Raw genomic sequence first — 19983 nt, 5'->3', positions numbered from 1 at the left:
TCCTGCTTCTTAACAGTTTGGGCAAAATTTTGGACAGGGAGGAATGTGGGAACCATGGAACAAAACAAACCTCTGAGAATCTGTCTTAACGTCTACACTGCTGTGGTCAAAAAGGTTATCAGGGGCTTCCCTGGTGGCGCAGTGGTTGAGAGTCTGCCTGCCGACGCAGGGGACGCGGGTTCGTGCCCCGGTCCGGGAAGATCCCACATGCCGCGGAGCGGCTGGGCCCGTGAGCCATGGCCGCTGAGCCTGCACTCCGTAACGGGAGAGGCCACAACAGTGAGAGGCCCGCCTACTGCAAAAAAAAAAAAAAAAAAAAAAAAAGGTCACCAATAGGGATCCACAGGCAGAAGTCGTCTGTGAATGCAGATTTTTTTTCTCCTCCTTCTTATAATTCTACTCGCCCTTATATTTTTGCCAGAGCTAATGCAAAGAATGATTCATTGCCATCCCAGAGCTTATATTTCAGAAGAAGCAGTCAGATAGGATTTTCTGCCAGTCCAGAAGCCTTCCCAGTAGGAAAAAAAAGCCCTTGATCTTTAAATTAAAACACTGGCAGAAATCACTACAAATTCTCATCAGAGAACTACCTGTCCCCAGAGACGTACTACTTCACCTGTAAGGGGGTATGCCACCTATCCACCACCAGCTATTTGACATGGAAAAACTGTAAAGTAGGTGTTTTTCTGTGGGGAGGTGCATGAGGTCACTCAACCTGCTGTGACCCCCTCGGCAGGCAGGTGACCCAGCTCCTGCAGTGCAGCATCCCCGGAGGGGTCCGTGCCCCGGACCCCAGGATTCCCGCCCAGGGCCCCGCGTCACCCCTCCTGTGAACAAGCAGCCCAGCACCCAGGCCATCAGGTCTCCCCAGCCCAGCGCATCCCACCAACACGTCAGCATTCACCTTCCTGAATCATCACTGCCTGAACATTTCGACTCAAAGACTTAGAAGCAGATCTCTCTTAACATTGCATTTCGTGTAGATTCTTGCTGTCCAAGTACTTACAGCAAACGCACTCAAAGCACGTACCTAACCTCCTCCTCGGGAAGGGCGTTAAAACCTCAGGCTGCTCCCTGATAATGCTACAATGCAGTTAATGTCCCATTTAAGATCAGTACGGTCTTGAAGAGCAAAGACTCTCAACTACCCATAGAAAAAGGAACCAAGGGTTTCACATTTTAGATTTTAGAGTTCTGCATTCATAGTGACATTTTGGCTTGAACTTGCTTGAGATATTTTGTTTTCCTCTTTCCCAAGGATTAAAAAAAAAAAGAAAGAAAGAAAGAAAAAAAAGAGAAAAGGTCTGGAATCCAATGCTGATTGCTGTGTGCACAGGAAACACCCAGATGGGAACACGGGGAACGTGCCCGGGCCTGTCTGCTTCTAACTGTTTCCAGACTGGACAGTGATATTTTCTGAATCATTTTGTGACTACTGCCTTAAAGGGCAACCAGATATAAAATAGTGTCTGTGCTTCATTTTGAAATAAATGCCTTTTCCCTTTTATGAGGCAGGTCATTTTTTCTAGAATTCTATGTGGATTTTAATGCCATTCCCTTAAGAAAATAAAGTCTGTTCCCTCTACATATAGCACTAAAAATTTGGTTTGTAGCATAACTCCTAAGAAAGAGTATTTTTTTAAATAACTTGAGAAATCTGTGGGGAGAACCTGGTGTCATGGTCAGGCCCTTGCTCTGTAAGCAAGGATTTCAAAAATGTTCTAATGCGAGAGAGAAAAACTAGAGAAATGACATCAACATAGGACAAAATAATTTATGACAGTGAATTTTAGACTCCCTGTTGAAATTCTGACAGATGGAGGAAATTCCTGTGCAGGTATTAGAGACACAGGGGCAGTGATGGAAACGGCCGGAGGGGACCCGTCGCGGTGCCCTCCGTGCTCTGCCCCGCACCGAAGTCACCCTGGAAGGTAACTTCCTCTGTTCTGAATCATCCGCTTTTCATGTCATTAAAGGGAGAATATTTACGAAAAGTAAACACAGATTAAAAGTTGTGAAATATTCAATGTTCATTGCAGCTCTATTTACAATAGCCAGGATATGGAAGCAACCTAAGTGTCCATCAACAGATGAATGGATAAAGAAGATGTGGCACATATATACAATGGAATATTACTCAGTCATAAAAAGAAATGAAACTGAGTTATTTGTAGTGAGGTGGATGGACCTAGAGTCTGTCATACAGAGTGAAGTAAGTCAGAAAGAGAAAAACAAATACCATACGCTAACACATATATATGAAATCTAAAAAAAAAAAAAAGGTTCTTATGAACCTAGGGGCAGGACAGGAATAAAGACGCAGACGTAGAGAATGGACTTGAGGACACGGGGAGGGGGAAGGGTAAGCTGGGATCAAGTGAGAGAGTGGCATGGACATATATTCACTACCAAATGTAAAATAGAGAGCTAGTGGGAAGCAGCCGCATAGCACAGGGAGATCAGCTCGGTGGTTTGTGACCACCTAGAGGGGTGGAATAGGGAGGGAGGGAGGGAGACACAAGAAGGAGGGGATATGGGGATATATGTATATGTATAGCTGATTCATTTTGCTAAACAGCAGAAACTAACACACCATTGTAAAGCAATTATACTCCCATAAAGAGGTTAAAAAACAAGTTGTGAAATATTAATGACAAAGACGTAGAAAATAAGAATCGGGCAAGCGTCAGCTTTGTCTCCAAAAAAGGGGGACAAGGTCATTCTAGAAATCACTGATTTCCATGCAGAATATCACTTCTCAGAAAGAGCAAAGAATAAGTTATTAAACGGGTGACTCGTGAAAGTGCAGAAAAGAACAAGGAAATCACCGAAACTCTGACTCGCTCTGAGCAAGTCCTGCCAGGCTAACCCCGTCCCACTCCGGGCGCTGTTAACGCAGCGGTGGCCCGAGAACTGCAGCCTGGCTTTCCGGGGTCCCGCCGGGAGCTCAGGTCAGCAGAGGCCGACATCTCGAGGCATCTCCCATCAGGGCACCACGGCTCCCTCTTCTAGAGCCCAAAACAGGACGTCCTCGCCAGGGAATGACATCTTGTTCTGGAGGCTGTGGCCGTGGTGCCCCTGCATCAGAACCACCAGGGAACTCGTTAAAAATGCAGATTCCAGGCCCCGGGCGGGACTACGGAGCCTGGAATCTCTGCGAAGGACGGGGCTTCACCTCAAGCCCCACTCCCCGCCCTGCAGGGTGGTTCCCTGCAGCACACAAACAGGCTGTCCTGTCCGCATGCTTCTCAGGAAACACAGACTGCGTGGTCCCACCGCTGCCCACCAGCTCTTTGAAGGGATTTCCACACTCGCTGCCCCACCTCCCTCCTCTCCTCTCTCACACCCACTGCCACCCACTCTCTTCACCTCATCAAGTCATCAAAACCCTCCACGGGGCTCAACCCAGGGGTCAGACCTCAGAGTCCACGCACTGGGCACCACCCATCACCCCATCTTCCTCGAAACGCTTCCCTCACTTGGATTCCGGGACATCACACCCCCCGGGTCTCCCGACACCCCCTCTCTTCCGTCTCCTTATCTCCCTGTCTCCCAACATCCCCTGGACCCCGGCTCTTCTTCCCCGTCATCACCCCCTCGGGACCTAGTCCTGTCTTGGGGCTTTGTGTTACCATCTGAACACCGACAGCTCTCAGGTCTGGACCTGCCCCCAGAACTCCAGACGTGAGGCTCATCCCAGGTGAGGTCCTGAGTGTGCGCGTGAGGTCGGGGAGACCTCGGGGGCCGGGAGCCTCCCGGGGCCTCTGCTACATGCGGGCGGGGGAGAGGGCTACGGGGCAAACCTGGCATTTGTTGCTGGCCCTCTGCCCTGTCAGCTGCTCTGACCTGGGGCCTGGCCTCTGAGTACTCCTACCACTTCCCAGCTCATCGATGCATTTAACTGTTTAAAAGAGATATTTTATCCATACTTTCAACTGTTTTTAGACAGAGGGCTCACCACACCTAGCCCACCGTACTGCTAGGAACAAAGTTCAGAAATGCTTTGAAAGTAGAGAGAAGTCACCAAGTAGCTCATCTGTCTATTTGTGAAGACAGGGGACCCTTGAAAAGTTCCTGGGGGAGGCGCACCCCACCCCCAGTAAAGCGTCCAGAATCAACGACACAGGCCGTTCACTACAAAGACCCCCGAGGAGACGGCTGTGCACACACTATAATACAAGGCAGAAGGACCAGGCGTGAGCCTCAGACTCAGAGCCAGAAGGAACCTCCTCCTTCTAGGCAGGTCCGGTGGCTTCTCCAAGGGAACCCAGGGGCCGAGCCGCAAGTGGATCCCGACCTCCCGGGGCCCAGATGGGATGCAGGCTCCGGGCAGCGCGGCTTCCTCTCCCACCCGCCCGAGGAAGCTTCTGAGACGCAGTGGCTCATGCACTGCACACTCTTCTCTGCTCTTTAAATTGCCCTTCACGCGTCTCTGCCAATGCGTCTGCTCCCGCTGGCGTGAGCAAATGTGAGATGGAGTTACAGGACCAGCTGCACTGCTCCAATCGGTTCCTCGGGAAACTATTTCTGCTCAAAGTTTCCAGGCCGTTTCCAAAGGGCTAAATATAAGCTAAGGCATTTAGGATGGCGACACTTCCCCGACGAGAGAACAGGGACGGCCCACTGAAGAAAAACAAAACCCTGCGTGAAGGCACAGGAGCAAGGGAACGAGACAGGAAAATGCTGGAGGAAGCCAGAGGCCGGGGGCAGCGGCTCTGAGACTCAGGAGAAGGACGAAGCACAGAGCGGTGGCCCCTGGGCCTGAACCGCAGACCCACCTGGTGCAACGCCCGCCTGGATGCTGCAACTCCCCGACGGAAAGATCGTGCAGTGCACACAGGGCACTCTTCTCACGCATCTTGGAATGGCGTTTTCCCTTTTTTTTTAACCAAAGAAAGTGACCCAGCCCCCAGGGCAGTCACGGCAGTAACTCACACACAGGGACAACCAGCCAGGCGTGTCCGCCTTCAGAAAGAAACCTTGAGCTGCTTCTGAAGCCCCTCAGGGACTGAACTGGGCCGAACTTGGGACTCAGACATCACAGCAGGGGGAAGTGAAGAAACTCAGAGGAGAGGGGAGGAGAAACAACCAAGACACGTCTCATTTTTATTCTCTGCCTTTTCCTTCCCATCCAGACTTTTGCCCTCCACCTCCCTTTTATTAATTTTGTTATTAAAGGCAAGGTGGACTTTTCCCTCTGTTTTTAAATGAAAGTGCCACCCCTCACGGCTTCTGTCTTTCTTTGCCCTCGTTGCCTGTCGCTCCCTCAAATTATCTCCCCTTCCATCCTTCTGAAAGCCTCTCCGTCTGCTGGTATTTTTATAAGTCACAGTCTATGCAAATTGGACGCCCTGGAAGCTGTGATTATAGCGGTGACGGGCAGACAGAGCCGCGTTCCTGCAGGGGCCTCCTTGCACAGAGAGAGGAAGACACAGGCGCCCACAACACACGCACTGCAGGCTCCCAGGTTCTGACACCTCGACGTCCCTCAGGTGGGTTAGTTCTAGTAAGTTCCATCAATCCTTGAGCCCCCGGAGAAAGCAACGCTCTGTGGAACATGAGCTGTGAAGTGACAGAGGCCCTGGAACCTGGGTGTGGTGTTTCAGGCGCAGGTTCTAGATGCGGCCATGGACAATTTCCATCTCACCTGGAAAGCCACCTTCAAGGACGTGCTTTGTAAAGAGTCACTTTGCACACGGATGAGGAAGTCATTATCTGCATTTGTCAAGAGGCACTGAGGAATCACCAAAGGGCCTCAAAACTGTGGATGGAAACGTATGTCGCTATAGGTCCCGAAGCAGAGAAGTTTCCTTACGGAACACACAGCTCTGTACGGGGACAGTGTCTGTCCTGGGGCAGCGGGATGTGTGCTGACGGGGCTAAGTCTTTATTCTTTAGTACAACTTTAAAAATAGTGTCGAGTAAAGAGGGTGATAAAATGATACCAGGCTGCCTGCCTGCCTGCCGTGCACCGAACAGGCAATTATCACCGTTTCCCATCCGTCCACATACTCAGAACATTGTCACTTCGGATCTGAGATGTGTGGTGTGAAAGAGAGAGAAGCTGCACCGAGAGTTGAGAAAAGCTGACAACGTGGGCTTGAAATTCCCAAACGAAAAACCTCCGCGACGATCACCCACTACCAGTGTAACTATAGTCTCATCCCAGTGAGATCGACTGGGACCGCTTCACGGTTTTTTCCAGAAAAGGGAAAATTTCACTTATCTGAATATCATCATCTCCAAGACTTAATTATTTACATATTTTCTGACTTGATATCCAATTTTTTTTTTCAAACTCGACATTTCGGTAAATATCTTATCAGAACAAGTTGTTGGTAACTGTGATGTTTCTGACAGAGGTAAGGACATGCTGAGTCAGCTGGTGTCAGGGACTCTGTGCCCGTGGGACACGTCCCTCCTGCCAGGCTGTTTTCTGTTCCAAGTCTCTGTATCTATTGTCAAGGGAAGGCCCAGCATTCCCCGCTCACAACTGTGCTCTCTCCACAACAGAAACGGGCTGAGCCACCTGTACAGACAGCTGGATGTCAATTCTCACTATTCCATGAGGCCAGCTCGCGCTCCTTCTCTAGTAAAAGGTGACAGACTCATAGGGACACGTAATTAGCGGAGAACATCTACCAGCCTCATTACAAAGGTTTCACTTATTTTTCTCTTCAGGTATGAAACCAAAGGTCCTCCAGAACCATCTGTAAGAATTTCTTTGCATTCTAAGCTGGTCGCCAGATGGTAGGTTGCAATGTTCAAAAGGGCAAGAATATTCTCAAAGATAATGTCAAAATTCAACGTCTAGTGGATTGTGTTTTTCTTGCTCTACTGGGAAGAGTATCACTGTACATTTGTGCATGGGGACATTTAAGCCAAAGGTACAAATTGTAATGAAAGTACAGATCCGCCAGCACCCACTGGCACACTAGACATAAACAGTGACTCAAGGGTAAACACCAAACTACAGCAAAAGCTCTGGGCTGTATCCATCCAATCACTCAGACATCCTCTGAAGACTCGGGTACCACAGACCAGTACACTGCACCCTCCTGTCCAGTGAGCAGGCACTGACTGGGCATCTCTAAGCAACACTTATGTGGAGAAGGGCCATTTGGTTTCTGCAAAGAAAACACTGCTAAAGTAACAGGCTTTTTTTAATGGTGCAAAAAACACACAGCAACAGTTACTAAAACTGATCGCTATGATTGGGAAAGTCTTATGCTGGAATGTCTATATTTATAGCCCTTCCTCAAAGTAGAGATCACTTCTTCTTCAAAGAATCCGCCTGCCAGTGCAGGGGACACGGGTTCGAGCCCTGGTCCAGGAAGATCCCACATGCTGCGGAGCATCTAAGCCCGTGCGCCACAACTACTGAGCCTGTGCTCTAGAGCCTGTGAGCCACAACTACTGGGCCCGTGCGCCACAACTACTGAAGCCTGTGCACCTAGAGCCCGTGCTCTGCAACAAGAGAAGCCACCACAATGAGAAGCCCACGCACCACAACCAAGAGTAGCCCCCGCTCGCCGCAACTAGAGAAAGCCCGCACGCAGCAATGAAGACCCAACGCAGCCAAAAATAAAAATAAATAAATGAATAAATTTATTAAAAAAAAAAGTGACGTTGCAAACATGCACTAGCAAGCATGTCTGTGATCCTCATGAGGGTGGACAAAGCAGAATCCGTGGGGTGTAGATAAGGATGAATTATTCAAACCGGTAACGTCTTAGCAAACGGGAATAACTTGCAAAAGGATCGTAAGCTGCCGCTTGGGTGAGTGGAATGACGGCAACACAGTTTAACATGTGGGCAAGTGCGCAGGATGAGGTCATGTGTTTGGGAAAGCGATGATTGTGCCCTACAAAGAATTTTATATTTTGACAGAGAGTAATCAGTCACAAGGCAGGACAGGACCTAAAAACCACCGAGTCCACGTCTTGGAAAAATATATGCCACTATGAACAGAAAGCCATTGGTCTTACTGGACAGCTGGGCAGACTGGTGGGCACTGAGCGGGAAGCCTGCTTTCATTCACACACAAATTCCACGGTCACCAAGAGGCACACACGTTCACACCGCCTGACCCAGGGATCTCACTCCTCAGACTTTATCAAAACAATCTGAATATGGAAAGCTGTTTGTTACAATGTTTTTTTTAATGAGAGTGAAGAAATGAGAAACAATTTAAATGTCCAGAAAACAGTGGAAGAATTAAGTAAATGATGACATCCACCAAACGAAATTTTACAAAGGCATTAAAAGTGATTGCACCATTTACAGTTGCTCCCAGAATAATGAAATACTTAGGGGAAAAGGAACAAAACACGTACCGTATCTGTGTGCTGAAAATTCCCGAACGCGACTGAAAACAATCAGAGAAGAGGTAAAAAACTGAAGGGACATTCATGTCCACAGATTGGAGGACTCAGTAAAGGGTATAATTCTCCAAACATTGATCTGTAGGCATAACACAATTCCCATCGAAGTCTGAACAAGGCTCTTTGTAGATACAGATAAGCTTACTCTAAAATTTATATGGATTCCATATATATGCAATCACATACGGTATTTGTTTTTCTCTTTCTGACTTACTTCACTCTGTATGACAGTCTCTAGGTCCATCCACCTCACTACAAATAACTCAATTTCGTTCCTCTTTATGGCTGAGTAATATTCCATTGTATATATGTGCCACATCTTCTTTATCCATTCGTCTGTCGATGGACACTTAGGTTGCTTCCATGTCCTGGCTATTGTAAATAGTCCTGCAATGAACATGGGTACATGTCTCTTTTTGAATTATGGTTTCTCAGGGTATATGCCCAGTAGTGGGATTGCTGGGTCATACGGTAGTTCTATTTTAGTATTTTTAAGGAACCTCCATAGGATATATGTATGCATATGGCTGATTCACTTTGTTGTACAACAGAAACTAACACAGCATTGTGAAGCAATTATACTCCGATAAAGATGTACAAAAAAATAAAAATAAAGCTTATATGGAAATGCAAATGACCTAGAATCCCTAAAAACAATTTTCAAAAAGAATAATAAAGTGGGAGGAATCACTCTACTGATGTTAAGGCTTACAACGCAGCTACAGTAATCAAGACGGTGACGTACTGGTGGAAGGACGGACACACAGACTAATGGAACAGAACAGAGAGCCTGGGCATGAACCCATCCCATTCAAATACACCCAACTGATTTTTGAGAGGGTTGAAGAAGAAATTCAGTGGAGGAAGGAGAGTCTTTTCAACAAACGGTGTTGGAGCACTGGAACTCCAAGGCGAAAAAAAAACAAAACAAAACAGACCTAAATCCCGTTTTATACAATGAACTGAAAATGGATCACAGACTTAAATGTATAACATAAAACTATAAAACTTTTAGGAGAAAAGCTTCAGGACCTAGGAATAAGGGGGAAATTCTTAGATATGATCTCCAAAGCATGATCCATCGGTAAATTGAGCTTAATCAATGTTTGAAACTTTTGTTCTGCTAAGACTCTGCTAAGAAGATGAAAAGAGAAGCTATAGCCTGGAAGAAAACACCTGCAAGCCACTTATGCAACAAAGGTCTTGTAGCTATAACAAATAAAAATTCTCAAAACTCAACAGTAAAATAAAACAAATAATCCAGTTAGAAAATGGGTAAAAGAGATAAACAGTCATTTCACCAAAGAAGATATACAAATGGCAAACAAGCACCTGAAAATATATTCAACATCATTAGCCACGAGAGAAAGGCAAATCCACCGTAAGATATCACTACACATCTGTCAGTGGCTAAAACAGAAAATATAGTGATAACATCCAATGCCGGTGAGGATGCAGGGAAACTGGATCTCTCATCCATTGCTGGTGGGAATGGAAAATGGATCAGCTGCTGGAAAACAGTCAGGTAGCTTCTTACAAAATGAAACACGAACTTACCGTACAACCCAGTAATTGCATTCTCGCACATTCATCCCAGAGAAATGAAGAGTACGTTCACGCAAAAACCTGAAGGTGATAGTTCACGGCAGCCTTATACCCAAACAGGAAACAACCCAGATGTCCTCTAACTTAAATGCTAAGCAAACTGGGACACATCGTCGGCGACAATAAAAAGGGACACACTAAGGATACACGCGACACGAGTGTGTCTCCGCAGAATGACGCTGAGTGGAAAAAGCCAATCTCAGAAGACGATATTTATCCTGATGAAACAAAAATCCCTATTTGGAGGCAACACAAGAGGAATGTAAACATGAAACGTTTTCTCTGCCTGTTTGGGCCTCCCTCCCTCCCCTCTAGTTTGCTCTGTGCGTCTGCAGTATACATTAACCAGACCTCCCCAATGGCAGTAATACCAGCTCAGCCATGAAGATCAAGTTTACTCCTCCTGTGTCAGCCATACAACTCCTCAGAAGATAGCATTCCTTCCTCAGTCCTGTAAGGGGTCACGATCACCCACCACTAGCCTTGTACGTGCAGACAAGCCTTACGTCCGATGCCAATACGTGGATTCCTTTAAAGATAGTGATGGGTGCTGAGCAGTCTGGTAAAACAACCTGGGGAGATACTGAGCCACACCTAAGGGAAGGTCTTAGCTTAAATACCTATTTATGACCTTATTAATGTTACCAGTTACATTACTTGTATTCTGCCCCTTTTACAAGATTATTGGTTCTTGCATTACCAATTGTGTGACTGAGCCTCAGATAAAATTAATGATGATTAGGTGATTTGAAAAGTTTGATGAAATATATCTCCTATAATATCAATGATTGTAATAGTGTAACTCTAGATTTGGGAAGAAGCCACAAGAGGGAACTGTCTCCTGGACCACAAGAGACCAGTAAGACGGGTGGTCCACAGGCTTTTGGCTGTTGTTAACAGGGCCTAGTCCAGTAACAGCACTTGGAGCGACCTCTCGACAAAAACCTCCCCTGACCCGGGGATGAGCACTCCTAGCGCCTTGGGGCAAATGGGTCAGGAAATGCCTCCTAAACCTTGGTCAAAACTAAGATTGAAAGGGAAGGGATTGCAAAATAAAGACTGTTGCCCACCATCCAGTTCTACAAGAATCATATCATTAGCCACTGCAGTTGCTGACCTACAAGACACCCTGAATGGAATTCAGAACAAAGATAAGGATGAGGCCCTCTGTGCTCTGGGAAAACGGGCAGAACCGGCCCTCAGAGAGTTAGATATTCTCAGGAGAAGCTTTTTATGAACCTGGATTCTTGCATCTTCCCATACTTACAAAAGCACTAAAACCATTAACTAAGACGTCTTTTCCTTGTACATAGCAGTAACCTTCTATCAAGATGTGTGCCTGATTGCATGTACCCACTTTGTCAAAATCACGTATACACTGGCCTCCCCCTTACCTCTTCAGTCCTCAGAGCTCTCTAAGAGCCTGTCTCTAGGGTCATAATGCCCAGACTGACTCAAATTAAAATTTCCATTTCTTTCTTAGATTGACTATTGATTAATTTTTCATCAACAATATGATCCCCATTTGTATAACATCTTTTTTTTTGGCCGCCTTGGGTCTTTGTTGCTGCGCGCGGGCTTTCTCTAGTTGCGGCGAGCAGGGGCTACTCTTCATTGTGGTGCGCGGGCTTATCACTGCGGTGGCTTCTCTTGTTGCAGAGCACGGGCTCTAGGCGCGCGGGCTTCAGTAGTTGTGGCACACGGGCTCTAGAACGCAGGCTCAGTAGTTGTGGCGCACGGGCTTAATTGCTCCGCCGCGTGTGGCGTCTTCCTGGACCAGGGCTCGAACCCGTGTCCCCTGCATTGGCAGGCGGATTCTTAACCACTGCGCCACCAGGAAAGCCCTTTATAACATCTTTTTTTTTTTTTTTAAATTAATTTATTTATTTATTTTTGGCTGTGTTGGGTCTTCGCTTCTGCGCCAGGGCTTTCTGCAGTTGCGGGGAGCGGGGCCACTCTTCATTGCGGTGCGCGGGCCTCTCACTGTCGCGGGCTCTCCTGTTGCGGAGCACAGGCTCCAGACACGCGGGCTCAGTAGTTGTGGCTCACGGGCCCAGTTGCTCCACAGCATGTGGGATCTTCCCAGACCAAGGCTCGAACCTGTGTCCCCTGCATCGGCAGGCAGACTCTCAACCACTGCGCCACCAGGGAAGCCGTATAACATCTTGAAATGACAAAATCTTAGAGAAAAAGAAGAGATTAGTGGTTGCCAGAGGTAAGCGATTGTGTGCGCGTGTGCAGGTGTGCATGTGTGTGCGTTGCATAAAAGAGTAACAGGAGGGATCTTTGTGGAGATGGAAAAATTCTGCCTTGATTGTGGTGCAGGTTACATGAATCTACACGTGTGATGAAACTCATAGAACCACACACACACACAAAAGAGCACGTGTAAAACTGGTGACATCTGCATAAGTTCTGTTGATTGCATCAAGTGTCAGACTCCTAGTTTCTGTGCTGTACTATGGTTATACAAGATACTACCAGTGGAGGAATTGGGGGAAGGGCAGACAGGACCTCTGTACTAGTTTCTAAAACTTTCTGCCATTTTATAATTATTTCAGAATAAAATATTTTTAAAAAGTGATTTTGAAGTCTACTTGCAATGTTGAAAGAGCCTTGTTATAAGATTTTAAATTAAAGAAGGCAGTAAATAAATTTTATGTATATGATGACTACACTGACATTTAAAAGAGCTGTCGGAGAAACATCAATGGGAAATACATCAAGAAGTTAACGGTGACAGTGTTAGAGAAGTATAAGTGGTTGATTTTCTTTCCTTTGTTTTCTAAATCTTTTATATAGAAACGTAAACGTCAGCAAGAAGACTCAGGCTTCCATGTAAGGAAATTTAAATCAATAAAGTCACCTAGTTAACCACAGATGTGGGATTCCTATACTCACCCACCGCTATCACATCCAGCTAAACTGAAATACAATGGGAAGCTTATGCAAAATGAACTGTGAGTTTTGAAAAGCAGATAAGATCAAATAACTTGCAGGAATACAAAAAGATGGAAGCCAACATGAAAGAATCTGGACACCTTTTCTGGATGCGGAGAATAAACCTACCATTTGGTGAAAAACAAAGGCTCGATATTTTTAAAGCTATTAAATTTTTTTTTTTTTTTTTTTTTTGCGGTACGCGGGCCTCTCACTGTTGTGGCCTCTCCCGCTGCGGAGCACAGGCTCCGGACGCGCAGGCTCAGCGGCCATGGCTCACGGGCCCAGCCGACCCGCGGCATGTGGGATCCTCCCGGACCGGGGCACGAACCCGCGTCCCCTGCATCGGCAGGCGGACTCTCAACCACTGCGCCACCAGGGAAGCCCTAAAGCTATTAAAATTTTTAAACTCAACATGCAAGGTTCATCTTGTGGAGGAATACAGTATTTCCAATCAGGGCACGGACGGTAAACACAAGAATGTGCAACGCGGAGACCAACACAAACTTCCCAGCCTGGCGGGCGGCCAGGGAGTTAACAGAATTTTTTCCTGGGAGGTGGGTGGTATGGATTTACTGGAAACTGAAAAATGAGGAAAAAAGGTTTAAAAGTGAAATTAGAGATGACTGTCTGCTATGGTGTACTAGACAAAATGGCTTGTGTGATACATTTATTTCTCTTAAATAGTTTCACAGATGTAAATATGAAGGGGTTAAATTTTTTTTTTCTTCAACAGCCATGAGTAGCAATCTAAGCGAAATCAACTGTAGTCACTGTTGTAACGTGTGTGCGCGTTGGATCAATAATCCCCAAACCTTCGAGGGGAGTTTCCACGTGGGTGGCATCCCCCATACAAGGCCAATGCATGAGGGCCATGCTTAGGGCAACAGACTAGAACTACTGTCAATACTCTGGTCCCAGCCATTTTTCCTGCTAAAAGTAGATCGTCCCACATATCCTTAGAGAAGACTGCCAATTTGGCTATCGGAGTCTCAGAACACACATGACATGGAGCTAGCCCTGGCTGTATCCCCTTTCTTATCCCGAAGATTCTTACACACAGAATCCAGACAGAGAACAGTCATGACCTTCAGAATTAAGCTTAAACAATTTCAGTGATAATGTGCTTTTATCAGGTTTCCAAACTTTTGAAAAGATGAAACTTTTGGCCGAAACCCTCAAAGAAGTTAGCTGAATAACCACCCCTCTTCCTCTTTTTAAAACCAACTTAGTTGACATTTAAAAAAATTATAAAACATCCTGCTAAAAAAAATCAGATACGTGTTAAAGTTTTCAAATGCCCCCATCAGCCCATCCACATCACACTGCCCTCCAACCCCGAGGGTGGAGCTGTCAGAGCTGCGAGAACTCGGCCCCAAGTGACCCCTCAAATGGAATGAAGCTAACTGGTGAACTCCACACATATGTACGCTTTTGCCACTACAAGCCAAAGATGAAGATTTCCAAACAGGCGTGAGCACAGATGAAGTATGTCAGGTGAGGTGACAAACTGATTTGGTTTAGAGGGTACAGTGGCCTTGTTGCCATGCAGCTCCCTGCGACCAGCATGGCCACGGTTCCCAAAGCACCAGAGACTGAGAATCCAAGGACCCCCGCAGGGCCACCGAGGGATCTGGACAATTGAAATTTTACTCCACGGTAGATGGGTTTCATCTGACTCAAGCTGATTGCTACCCAATGACCTGTGAGGCTGTTTGAGAGAGGCAGCTGGCCTGCAGACACTTCTTGGAGAAATCAGAGATTACACGCAGGGTAAATACAACATCACTGTCATTATCCCCCGTCGGCCTGGCCCCTCTGTGCAAATACCCGTTTCGTTCTCGGTGGTACCCTCCTACCTCAAAGCGCCCAGCGCACAGCATTTACTCGATACGTGTTTGTACAGGAATAAATGAAGACCTTGTGGGTGCTTTAAACAAGGTGCACTGAACGCCCTCGCGTCTGTTATCCCATGGGATGCTCGGTCCAGAGTACGTCTGCTGAACAAGGCCTGCAGCACACCGAGCCAGCCTGCTGAGACGCAATCTGGTTCATGGTGTAAGACACGGGCTTGGGAACTTCCCACATTCGTGGAGTCGTGATCTGCGTTATATACGATTTTGAAATCCAAAGAAATCGTATTATAAAAGTTTGTAAAAGTCTATCCTAGCTTGGGTTTTGCCAAAATGCTTCAGCCCCGTCCAGCAATTCGAGATATCTTGCTGTACTTCAAGATCACACACTTTGTCTACAACAGGCTTAAGTGATGGTGGCGAAAATCCTAAGACTTTTCTGAGACTCTGGTAGTAGTATGTCAAAAATTATTTATACCAGAAAAAGTGATTTGAAAATTTGTTTAGAAAGCCCCTTCAGCTGAGGCTATTATTCCAAACTGCTGAGAAAAGTTCTATCATTTCCTACAAAGACAACTAATTCTTTACTTGGTGATACAGCAGAGATGAACCAACCATTACACCTAAGCCCTGAACCTCGGATGCAGGCTGGGAGCCTGGCGACAGCTGCAGGTGCTCTGTCACTTCTGCGGTCAAGCTGTGACACGCCGTCTACCAGGCTAGGTCAACAGTGTCCGATCTGAACGGTTCCATAATCACTAGCATACGAGCACACTCATATAATACTGCCGGATTTAAAATTCTCGCGATAGGCTGAGCTCATACGCTGTAGGTATGAAGTACCTTGGCCACTTAACGCATGTTTTTTTCACACTATTTTTTCTATTTTTTTGGTTAAACTCCTTGATACAAGCAATGCTTACAAGGACCAGGATTCATTCAAACAGACTGGCAACCACTGGTGATGTCGTGAGTAGCAAGCATCCCGGGCAGAGTAGCAAGGACCCTCCCTCCCAATGCCCTCTCCTCTCTCTACCCGCTGGGTCCTGCCCTGACTCAGCTGTCCCAGTATCACACGTGTGGCGCATCTCCCTGTCGATGACTTTGTTCCTGAGCCAAACGTGGCGTGGCTTTAAATGGACTTGGCTGTTTTCTGTCGGCAGTTACACACTGAGAGACTGAAGAAGGACAACCAGCCTGCTGTCATCTGTTTCTGAATATTTCCAAGTTGCTCTTCTTTCCCAGAATGATGGCTTTGGAACTCCAGTGCAAATCCCACTGAGATTTCCAGCGTCCTCTTGGATCTTACCCAGAACTGAGCCCCACTGGAAAAATCACAGGTTTAGGTCAGAGACTGTTCATGGGAAAAGAGCATCTGTGTCTAGGAAGGGGCTCTCGCCAGCAGGCTGCCCCAAAGTGGTGGCTGAAATTGCACCCAGCCCTCCGTGTGCGTGTGCGTGTGCGTGTGTGCACAGGGGGACTCCAGGGAATGATCTCAAGCAGCTCTTGGAGTGAAGAGCTCTTGGAATGATTGGTGACGCAGCTGACACAGTTCGTAAGTTCAGCTTTCAGCTACTTCTTCCCACAGAGAGACACAGTTTTCTCATCATCCTTCGAACTTTTCAAATAATGATTCCCTGGGAAATTACTCCTTAAGTGCGAGCTCTGCAAATTTTCACTAGTTGGTGCACACCTCAACTTCTGTCTCAAGCCTCGTGACTACAATATTCCCAGATCGCCAGGCCCGCTTTATAAGGTGGATGTGAGACAAAGTTTAACCTGTCTCTTTTGTTGTGAAAACACTGGACTTCGAGCTGCTGACTGAATAAAAAGCCAGGTGAGCTTCCGTGCCCGCCTCTCCCCGGATGCGCACGCTGTTTCGAGGGGGTGGACAGAAAGGCTCAGGAATAATGCCTGAGACTCGAGCCTTCACTGGACGAGAAGACAGAGGCAGAGGTGCTGGTGGCAGTGAGGACACGGTCCCCAAAGGACACACACTGGCCCATCAGACATGAGATCAAGTCAACGTGCTGTCGGAAAGAGTTGCGGGTTTCTCTTTTTGGTTTTTTGAGAAAACAGTGTGACCTTCCACCCCGGGTAAAGCTGAGGAGACACTCTGGACGACACCACCAGCAACTCTCTCGGAAGTCTTAAAAATACTCAAATTGCACGTACACTCAGGGCCCCGCAAACGAAAGGCAGTCACGAGTTTTACAAAGATAAATTAATCGGTAATTTTAAAAACCTGAATTTGAAATGAGTTTAGGGATTTTTCATTCCTTGACCTTTTCCCTATGTAGCCAGAATACTGTCCCAAGTGATGACAGAAAACATCCATTCAATAAACACCATGTAAAAATGTCCCATTTCTTCAGCAGTTTGGACTCAGATGTACTGAAACAGCTTGAACCAGCAACACTGCACCTAAGCAAACAAAGCTGCTTTCCTTGCAGGTACGTGGCAGGATCTACACGACGGACAAGACGGGGTCCGTCTCCACATCGTGGCTTTTCACACCTCTCTCTATGAGACACTCCTATCAGCTTCAATATCTGAGATTTCGGGCTTCCCCGGTGGCGCAGGGGCTGGGAGTCCGCCTGCCGATGCAGGGGACGCGGGTTCATGCCCCGGTCCACGAAGATCCCACACGCCGCAGAGCAGCTGGGCCCGTAAGCCATGGCCGCTGAGCCTGCACGTCCGGAGTCTGTGCTCCGCAACGGGAGAGGCCACGACAGTGAGAGGCCCGCGTACCGCAAAAAAAAAAAAAAAAATCTGAGATTTCTTCATTCTGACAGAGGACACAGAGTCATCATCGATCAAGAGCATCCTTTTTGAGGAAAGGAAAGGGATTGAGGGACGCTGGCCTCTAGACAAGGGACCACTAAGGGTGAAGGTGACAGAGACGTGCCAGGACACTGCCTTGAACTGAATGTGTCCCCCGAGATTCAAAGACTGAAGCCCTAACCCCAATGTGATGGTAATAGGAGCTGGGCCTTTGGGAGGTGATTGGTCAGGAGGGTGGAGCCCTCAGGAATGGGATTACTGCCTTTACAAAAGAGACCCATGGAGCTTCCTCGCCCCTCTGCCACGTGAGGACGCAGCGAGAAGACGGCATCCATGAACCAGGAAGCGGGTCCTCACCCGACACTGAATTAGACATTCAGCCTCCAGGACCTCAATAAGTAAATTTCTGCTGTCCATCAGCCACTCAGTCTGTGGAATTGTGTAACAGGAGCCTGAATGCACCAAGACAAGCATGAAAGTACGTATGTGCGGCTCTTGAGGGGGCAGAGCATTGGAGACAGTGAGCGCCGAACGGAGGGGCTGTGTCTGGAAATCTGGGGGAAGAAGAGGTGATTTCTGATTCTCTGTCTCTGATGAGCCAGGAATGATCAGCACGTCCTTCATCCAGAGCTAATCTCTGGGGATTCAGCAAGCAGTCTGTTCCCGGGCCGTTCTTTGCTCCTTCTCCCAAGTTCTAGGTCATCAGGAAGCCTCCCTTCCACAGGAGACCCCACTCCAGCTCCTAAGCAGCTGTGTCGCCTGCCTGCCGCGATGTGAACGGCCGTTTGAAGGACCTGGCCCTGCACACTAGGTGCTCAATTCACCCGAATGGGTTCCTCTGTGTCATTATCATCGCATTTTCATTCTTCTTGACCTGTGAGCCCCTGAAGGCTTTCCTCTTAATACTTGACATTATGGGAAAGACCATTCCTACACCCACTGAAAAGTACCTAAATATGCTCATTTCCCCTCTGAATCACTGGGTCTTTTTCAGCAAACCGGTCCTTCATCTTAGAAGGAACGTGAACTTCCATAAGAGCTGTGGTTGAAGATCACTTAGTACTTAGAGGGCAGGAGAATCCCACGCCCAGGAAGGAACACCGTCGGAAACGGCCTGGAACAGACACGTGTGGGCAGGAGCACTTGGTGAGGCCAGATGAACCAAGAAACAACGCACACCTTCCTTTAAACAGAGGACCATCATCAAGAGAGAATCTGAAGTTGCTGTTCTCATGCAGAACATAACACTTTCGCATCCAATTGTCTGAACTGAGCATCTTTATTCCAGGTAAAGGATCTACAGTCTTCCAAAAAGTTCTACCAGACACCAAACCAAACCCAAAGGCTTGTCTGGGTACCCTTGGTAAGAGTACACTGCTCTAAGAAACGTGTTCCATCCTCTTACCGAGGCCACCTTAAGAGCCTGTTGGAGTCTTGGGGTGACGGGCATGAACTGGGTGTATCACTGGTGTCCGTTGTCCCAACAACTCCACACCTTCCCAGTTAGACCAGTGCCAAGAAGCCAAATGCCAACACCCAGATGCCAGGGGCACTAACCAGTACCTACGAATCATACCCCGCTTTACCAAATATGCTGTCTTTTCTGGTCGTCCGACGGCGCTGACTGTGCACGGGCGAGAGCCCACGGTGAGTACGCCCTCATCCCGTCTGCACAGTGGGCCGGGCAGCTCCCTGCCCCGACACACAGCAGCAGACACAACGGAGGCCTGAGTGCACAGGGATACACTCCCGGCTGCAGGGCGTCCTTCCCAGGCTCGCCTGCGGAGGTGAAGCCCTGAAGCCTCTCTGACCAACATAAATGGGGTCCTGGGAACCAAGCCCCCGTAGACTTTCGACAGCGGGCAGCTCGGGGCACCCCGGAACTGGACTGTTCTCACGCTGAGTGGTGTCTCGTAGTGCCTGGCTGCGACTCAGTTAAAGTTAACTTGAAGTTCTGTTGTGGAGCTTGGGGAAAATGAACGGACTGGATTACGCCAATATCTCCTCTACCCAACATCCTAACTGAGAGAGTTTTTCCGTCACCCAAGTTGAAAGGAGAAAAATTGGTTTTGGGTTTGCATGGCTGTCCGTTAGCAAAAAAAAAAATGTTAATGAAGATATAATGCCACGTACTAAAACATCTAGGGTTTTCTATAATGTAAGGAAGTAACAGAGGTAAATTACGAGACAGTCAAGTTACTCCCAGGTAAGTATCAAGAGATCAAAATAAAACCTGAAATCATTCTGGGCTCTAATTTATATACGGAATCCCCATGTCTGAACCCTCACTTTCCTAATATCCCCTATAATGACCTGCAGGACGTGCTCCCCCCAGTTCACCCGCCATGCAGGAAGCCTGGGACAGCCTGGACCACACGTGTGCCCCAGCGACAGCCCTCAGGACCGATGAGAGGGCG

The 19983-nt window shown here is 47.5% G+C and overlaps 1 protein-coding gene across 4 annotated transcripts in view; it reads right to left on the bottom strand.

Annotated features, from left to right (window-relative positions):
* RPS6KA2 (ribosomal protein S6 kinase A2) overlaps nt 1-19983 on the bottom strand; it is a 338356-nt gene that overhangs the window by 86147 nt on the left and 232226 nt on the right. Inside the window, exon 1 of one of the 4 annotated variants that reach the window (XM_065888703.1) lies at nt 2680-2688. The exons of the other annotated variants lie outside the window; for them this stretch is intronic. The gene's annotated coding sequence lies outside the window, so the exon portion shown is untranslated. Of the gene's footprint in view, nt 1-2679; nt 2689-19983 lie in introns of those variants that run through there. 4 annotated transcript variants of the gene reach the window in all.

The sequence above is a fragment of the Phocoena phocoena genome, chromosome 12 (assembly GCF_963924675.1).
Source record: "Phocoena phocoena chromosome 12, mPhoPho1.1, whole genome shotgun sequence".
NCBI lineage: Eukaryota > Metazoa > Chordata > Mammalia > Artiodactyla > Phocoenidae > Phocoena > Phocoena phocoena.
This window is presented reverse-complemented; position numbering and strand designations above follow the sequence as displayed.